Source organism: Macadamia integrifolia, chromosome 6 (genome assembly GCF_013358625.1).
Source record: "Macadamia integrifolia cultivar HAES 741 chromosome 6, SCU_Mint_v3, whole genome shotgun sequence".
Lineage (NCBI taxonomy): Eukaryota > Viridiplantae > Streptophyta > Magnoliopsida > Proteales > Proteaceae > Macadamia > Macadamia integrifolia.
Window position 1 is genome coordinate 38,535,246 of NC_056562.1, and position 7,682 is coordinate 38,542,927.

The 7,682-nt window shown below is 41.5% G+C and overlaps 1 protein-coding gene across 2 annotated transcripts in view; it reads right to left on the reverse strand.

Moving 5' to 3' along the window:
* Positions 1–214: 214 nt before the first annotated feature.
* The window catches only part of LOC122081822 (mediator of RNA polymerase II transcription subunit 27), a 64,818-nt gene continuing 57,350 nt past the window's right edge, over positions 215–7,682 (reverse strand). For both annotated transcript variants that reach the window (XR_006141233.1, XM_042649147.1), the window contains one exon: positions 215–715. The gene's annotated coding sequence lies outside the window, so the exon portion shown is untranslated. The remainder of the gene's footprint in view (positions 716–7,682) is intronic.

Below are 7,682 nucleotides of genomic sequence, written 5' to 3' on the forward strand. Positions count from 1 at the left end.
ATGAACTGCCGCTAATAGAACAGGGGACCTCAAATTCCTCAACAACCACCAAATTTCTTTCATTTCCTTGATTAGTGATTCTGTTTGATCTTACCAAAAAATACAAAAAGATTCTGTTTGATTAGTTCTGCAAACTTTCCAACTATTGTGTCATGTTCCATGTGCATATATATAACATTGTCTAAAAGCTTAGATTCCATTTTGTAATCTGTACTTGGCAAAAAATCAGCTTACTTCATGACAGCAAAACCTGTAATTTGTCATTCCCAAACATGATAATGAAAGGTAACCACTGTCTATAACAAGCATAATCAGGTACGTGCCACATTCCAAGGGTATCATTTAGATCATACCTAACAAAAGGGAAGAAAATAAAACTCGAAAAACCCGGTAGTATCTGATATGTACAATTACAGTCACGTTCCCCGCCCCCCCCACCCCCGGCGAAAAGCAGCTGGGTACAAAAGGAAGGGCATCACTTAATATGAATATCTAACAATGAAACATAACCTACACTCGCAAATGTATTTATGCATACTATAGCACCATTTATAACCAAGATTTGTTAGATCTAAGGTGAGGAATTTTAATTGATTTCAATCTCTGAATTCTGAGATCAAATTACAATGATGGTAGAATCATCCTTGAAAGAACGGATTGATCTTACAATGCTCCTGATTTCAAACTCTCGAATCTTGTATTCTGAATGTGAAGCCTGTAACATAAGACAAAAAAATTGGCATAATTGGTGACTGGTGAAAAATCATTAGATTTAAAGAGCAATATGACAAATCTAGCAAGGGAATAGCAACATGCAAATGTGAGATACCCAAAATATCAAACAGATTTTTCCTCTTTTTTTTTTTTCCTTCTGAAAAATACATGGCAGACAGATATATGATAACAAAATATTCATGCTTATACACATTACATTGGATCATGAGATACTTTGTTCACTACATAAAAGGATATATTATAAATGCAGTCATAACTCTAATAAGATGGAGTTGAGGACAGATAATTTGATAGTTACTAAATGTACTAGGCTTTGATTTCACCCCCATACCACAGCCCACCCACACCCACCCCCCCCCCCCCCCCAAAAAAAAAAAAAAGGTATAAAGTTCTTAGAATATTTAAAAAGAACGAAAACAGAAACTCCTTCACAATTTTGACATAAAAGGCTTCACAAAGAGAGTACAGAACCTGTTTGTTCTATAAAAGTTAACAAAAAACTACCTACTACAATACCTACACAAATTTAAAAAATGGGGCCCTTGTGTTTTTGTCTTTTGCATGAGCACATGTCATGTGATTGGGGTTATCACCAAAACAAAAGCAGGTAGTGATGGAGAATAGCAAGTGAAAGGCATATTTGTTGACCTATTTTTAAAAAAGGTCCTTCTAGGCATCACTATGCCTAGGGAAATATATCGCTTCATTATTTGGTACATGGCAGTACATGGGTTAGTCTACGTGATAGAGGACCAAGGTAGCATCTCATTGGTACAATTTCAGCTTAAAATGAATAAAGGAAGTAGCTCAAATTACAGAAGATGCCATTTTGTATTTTATATTCATCTCCATTTGATGGCATTTTGGTAATTTTACTAAAACTTTGAATCAGAATTCGAGCAACTTTCCGTGCTTACTTTGGACTAAAATTAGTCCTTATGATACCTAAGGTTATGACATGCTGCCTCCTAATGAGCTTAGCTAGGCTTCTCCAAAAACTAACTAATAACCCTAACAACAAATAAAATATCAGGTATAGTATACTGGTTATAGCTTATATATAAGTTTACTTTCCAATTGTCGATACTGATGTTTGTCCACAAATTCCCGGTCATCACAAGTCCTAAATTTTTTTTATGGGGGGATCCACGGTGTGTCAACAGGCTTGCAATCCAACACTCCAGTCTTGGTCAAAAGATCAATGACACATTTCCTCTTAGTAAATTAATGTCTTTCCTGATACAAATAACTTAAATTCCCAAAAAAATAACCAAGGACCCCCAAATCTTTCATCCGAATATGTCTTTGTAAATAGGCCTTGACACACTCTATACCAGAAGGTTCATTACCAGAAACATCGAAATCATCAACATAGACGACCAATATCACCTAGGAACTTTGACAACGAAAAAATACAAAGTGATCAAAATAGCACTGCGAGAATCTATAACTAGATACAACTTATCAAACCAAAATTGTGGTGACTAATTTAAACCATAGATTGCCTTGCCAAGCCGATAGACTTTGTATGCATTCTCCCCCTAAGTAACATACCCTGGAGGTTACTCCATATACACTTCCTCTGATAAGTCACCACATAGGAAAACATTTTTTTATGTCAAGCTGAAAGAGAGGTCAATAATGATTAACAGCCAAAGATATAACACAAACAGAAGTAAGTTGTGCAACTAAAGAGGGTCAAAATATTTGACACTTCTAAGTCTGAGTGTAACCTTTAGCAACCAAGCGAGCTTTCAGACGTTTGAAAGAGCCATTAAAATTATACTTAATGGTGCACACCCAACGACAGTTCACAAGGTCCTTACATGGTGGTATATTAATCAAAGTCCACATTCGATAACTAAAATACATCCATTTCCACATCCATAGTCGATTTCCAACAAGGATGAAAATGCTTCTTGATAAGTTTAGTGACAGTGTTGGTAGACAAAGACAGCAAAATTGCGAAAAACAGGAGGAAGATGTAAATTATGAACAAATTGAGCAATAGGATAGGTGATACAGAACTTTTCAGTACATAATCAAGTACCACTCCAAAGTGCAACCGACAGATCATCAGTTGGGGGAGGACCTCTAAACAAAGAATACAACTGTGCAGAGGGTGGTAGAAGTCAAATACTTAGATTTTCCTTTTGCATTGATGTATACTTTCATAACCTTGGTCCATAGAAGATAGATGCACCATTGAGCTTAATAACCGTGATTTGGACAGAGTCCACAGTAGGCTTTGAATCATTCATAGAATCACAAGGAATAAAATTCCAGCAAAAACAACAAATAACAAGCCCAAAGGGGATGGTCAACTTTAAAAGACATGGTGAGTGGTTTTAATATGTTGTTCTTTACATCTCTTCCCCCCATGACCTAAGTTGAGCTCCACCCATGACCCCCCCGGGCTCTACCGCCAGAATCCAACCCCCTCCCCAACATCCCTTCAGCACCCACCCATCTTCTCCCTCTCCCCTCGATCACCCATTCCCAACATTCCTCTCCCTCAACCCCCCTCTTCTAAGCCATTAAGCCCTGGAACTCCCTGTTCAGATGTCACTCATTCCCTTACCAAAGAAGGGCTCTCTCTCCACTTCGTCCCCCCCCCCTCTGGTCAACGACAAGAAGGTTGGAGTATGCCCTGCTAGACTACTTGATTCGGAAATCTTTAACTGAAAAAATTGATTAGTCACTTCTTTGGAACTAAACCTCCCTTCAACATTGTAAAAACCTCTCAGAGAATTCGAGGTTCGATGTCTACACACCTCTTGGATAATGGCACCTATTATCTTCAATTTCTCTGATGAAGATGACAAGTTGAATGCTCTCGAAAGAGACCCTTGGTAGGTTGGAAGGAAGCCAATTTTCCTCCGTCAATGGGATCAGTACATCCAACTCAACAAGATTGACTTCAGCTCCATTCCTAATGGATTCCCCCCCCCCCCCAAAAATATATATATATATATATTTCACTCCATTTCTGGTGTGCAAAAGGGCTTAACATTGTCAGATCTGTAGTTAGAAATCCTCTGTACTCCAATGAAAGAACGGAGAAAATGGACATTCTAGCCTCTGCACGTATGTGTTGAAGTCTCGATTAAAGTTTCTCCTTCATCACGTCAATGAACGATGAGGGCTTCTTGTTTCAACATCCTGTCATCTATGAATGGCTGCCCCCTTAGTGTCATTATTGCCATGGATTACACCACCATTCCAAATTTCCCCAATGTTCCAATTATTGCGCAGGCTTCCAGTGAAGATATGCCACAAATAGCTACGTACATCGAAGCTCAAAGCACTCTTCCCTGCTCTGGCAACCCCAGATATCCCCTCTGGTCTTTTCTTTGCTCTTTCAAAGTCCCGCAACCCTAGTTGTGGCCAAAAAAGGCCGAGACACAAGAATCTGAGACAAAGAAATGCTATGCCAAAGAATAATTCCCTACTCGACTCCCAGCAAATCCACCTCCTCTAGACCTTCGGTCTCTACTCCCTAGTGAAGCTCTTTTGACCACTGGACCCAATAGATTTGCAGTCCTCCAAACTCTCTGTGACTCCAACAACGTTGAAGACTCTCCCCAACAGTCCACCCCTGACTCTCTGGTCGATGATCAACTTTCTCTGCTGCTCGACCCATCCCCATCGACCCCCATCTTCGCCAACTACTCAGACATCCCTAACCCCCTCTCTCACATGACACCCCCTTTGATATCCCTGCTGAAGGAAATCTGAACACTCAACACACATCTCCACTTTCTCAATCCACACTCAACCCTGCCCTTGCACGTGGTGGGTCCCTCCACTATTTCTAGAAGCCTCAGTCGAACCCAACCAAACCAGAACCTACGCACCACATTAAACCAACCATCCTCTCTCCCCCCTAAACCGCCTACCCACTCCCATCAGGCTAAACCCACCCGGCTTTGAAGATCCACATACCCCTCTTCTCAGGTTTCCCTTCTAACCTAAAGCAACCTCCTCCTACACCCATCATCACAAAAGTCTCACAGCCATCTTCGCGCAATTCTCGTCACACCTTCCATGTCCCTGCTTCTCTGTCTTCTGACTCCAATACAAGCTTGTCCCATCTCTTTGGCCTTCCCCCGCAGGTCTATCACTCTCCACCAGCAACCGTCTCCAGCTCCCCGCAAGTCGATCGCTCTCCACCAACAAATGCTTCCTCTTCCTCGACCTTTCTGGCCACCATTCCCCTTAGGTCTACATCTTCCTAGGCCCCTCAAGCTCTTTGCTAAAAAACACTCCATTTCGGTCCTTCCGACTGGCATTGATCATATTCATGTGACTCCAGACTCGTCTTAGGCTCTCACATCCTTTCAACCATTATCCATTATCAACTTGGCCCTTCCAATCGACAACAATCGTGTGTCTCCAAGCCCCTCTCAGATTCTTGTAAGTTTGTCCTCAAGTTTCGCTCCTCTCAAAGAATACAGAAGAAGATATAAGAGCCACCCTCCGCCAACAAAGATCCTGGCTGTGACCAGCTTGCCTCTTGCTCATCTGAGCACCAGTCGCCCCATCTCCAATCTTCCTAATTACCTAGACCATTTTGAATTTCTAGGGTCTCAACTCCTTGGCCAAGCATGTTGATCTTTGCTTCCGCATCAAAAACTCGCACTCAAACCTTTGTTGCCTCTTGGAAAACCAATGTTCTTGAATCTAATGCTCCCTGTATTGAGTGTAATATTGCCCCCTCTTGGTCCTTCCTCTCCAATTATGCTTAGTGCCCTAATGGCCATATCTGGATCCTTTGGAATCCCACCAAAATCGAAGTGGTGGAAATCTCTTCCTCTTCTCAGTCCATCCACCTCTCCATTTCTAATCTCAATGAAGTCTTTATCCCATTCTTCTCAAATGTGAATGCCCCTCTTGCTGGCTCTCTCCCTTAGGGCCATAGAGGTGACTTCAACGTGGTCAGATTCAACCACGTAAAGCAAGGATGTACCCCTCTTGACCCTTCCTCTGTCAATGCTTTTAATGACTATCTCAGTAACCTAGCTATGAATGACCTAAGGTGGTCCAGTGTTAAGCTCACCTGGCACAATATGAGAAGCAAGTCGAATACAGTAGCCTACAAGCTTGACAGTCTTGGTCAATGAATCATGGATAGCTTCCTTCTCTATTTCCCATGCCTCTTTTGACCTCCCGGACATCTCCAACCTCAACCCCATATCCCTACTCATCTAGCCTTATTCCTCTTTTGGTCCCAAGCCCTTTAACTCTTCGATATGTGGTCCCAACATTAGGATTTCCTATTGCTAGAACGGCTTGGGATAACCAGTTCAATCCTCCCCCTCCCCCTCCCCCTTATTGCCTTCTCTAGGAAGATTAAAAATGTCAAATCTTCTCTCAAGTTATGAAACTCCAATTCCTTTGGCAACATCATCTCTAGAGTCTTTACCCACACCTACAACCATGCCCCAACCCTCCTCCTCCTCCTCCTTCCTCCTTCCTCCTCCCCCTCTCCCTCCGAACCTTCTCCCCCTCTTCTTGGCTCCTAGTGCACTGTCGTTACATCACCTCCCCCTACCACCGCCCCTTCTCCCTCCTCGTCTCCTCCTTCTGCTGGCCATTCTCTCTATAACCTCCCCCTGTTATCTGAAACTCTTCCCCAGTTGGCCTTTGTCCGCCTGGTTTTTTAGAGATGGAGATTTCTAAATGGAAAAATTGTGTGATCGGATCGTTCCTTGGAAGCCGACCTCCGTTCTCTATTGTGAAAGCTTCCTTACTGAATCAATGGAAGCCTATTTGTTCCCTGAAAACTTACATGCTAGAAATATTAGGGATATGCCCACACTCCTATAGTTGGTTTTGATGATAACAAACATATGAAGGTATTTTACAATTTTCCTTCAAGTATTGTTTTGTAGAGACTTCATATCAAAGATCGAATTTGGTGAATGAAAGGAAGAAATGAAGATTGAAGTCATCAAATGAAGAGTATCAACAAGTTGGCATCAATGCTTGAAGAAGATATCATAAGAATTTAAGCTTCAAGATGTCAAGACATGAAGCTCAAAGACATGGAATTGCAAACAAGAAGAAAAGAAGATGAAGTGCCAAAGAGTGGAAGGTTCAAGTGAAGAAGACCACTATGATAGATTGGTCCTTTTTAATATAATTTGTAACTTCCACATATATATGTGCACTCACCACATGCATGTGCATTGCATCATACTAGAATGACCATAAAGCATACCATAACCAAGTATGGAGAGTCTTTAAGTGGTGAGGAACATATTAGGAAAAATGTGTTCTAGTGAAATTCTGTGAAAACCACATTAACCTAACTTAAGGGTATTTTGGATAATCTTAAAGTCAGTATCAGGAGATGAAACCTTCATAGGCGTTGTAGAAAATCAAGTCACGATTTCAATGCAACTGATTTTAGGTCATTCCAAGGTCGGACCAAAAAGTTTATGATCAAAACACTAACGACTAGTTAGTGTGATAGCAATTGTCAAAACAGAGTCTGTCATGTTGGCGGTCGACCGACTGGAAGCCCCAGTTGACCTGTTGGAAGCCCCGGTCGATCGGAACTGTCCGAGACCATAGATGGTCGACCGGTAAAAAGTCTCGGTCGACCGGTGACTACCTGAAAGTGCCCCAAAGGCTATATTTTGCTATAACGGCTCTTTCTGGTCGACTGGTCGTCCCAGAATACGATCGTTAGAGCCTGATTTCCTGCCCATAATGCTCTCTTAAGCTCACCTATAAATACCTCTAATGCTACTCATTAATTAACAATTAATCCCAACTTTAGAGAAGCATTATTTGAGCATTAGAAGTGAGAATTGGTCTACACCATCTCTTGAGTTCAAGTTCTTTATTTTACACTCAAGAGGAACTCAAGACCATCTACAAGTCTTCATCTACATCTTGGCATTTACATTACAAGCATCAAGAAGACTTCAAAAGGTGCA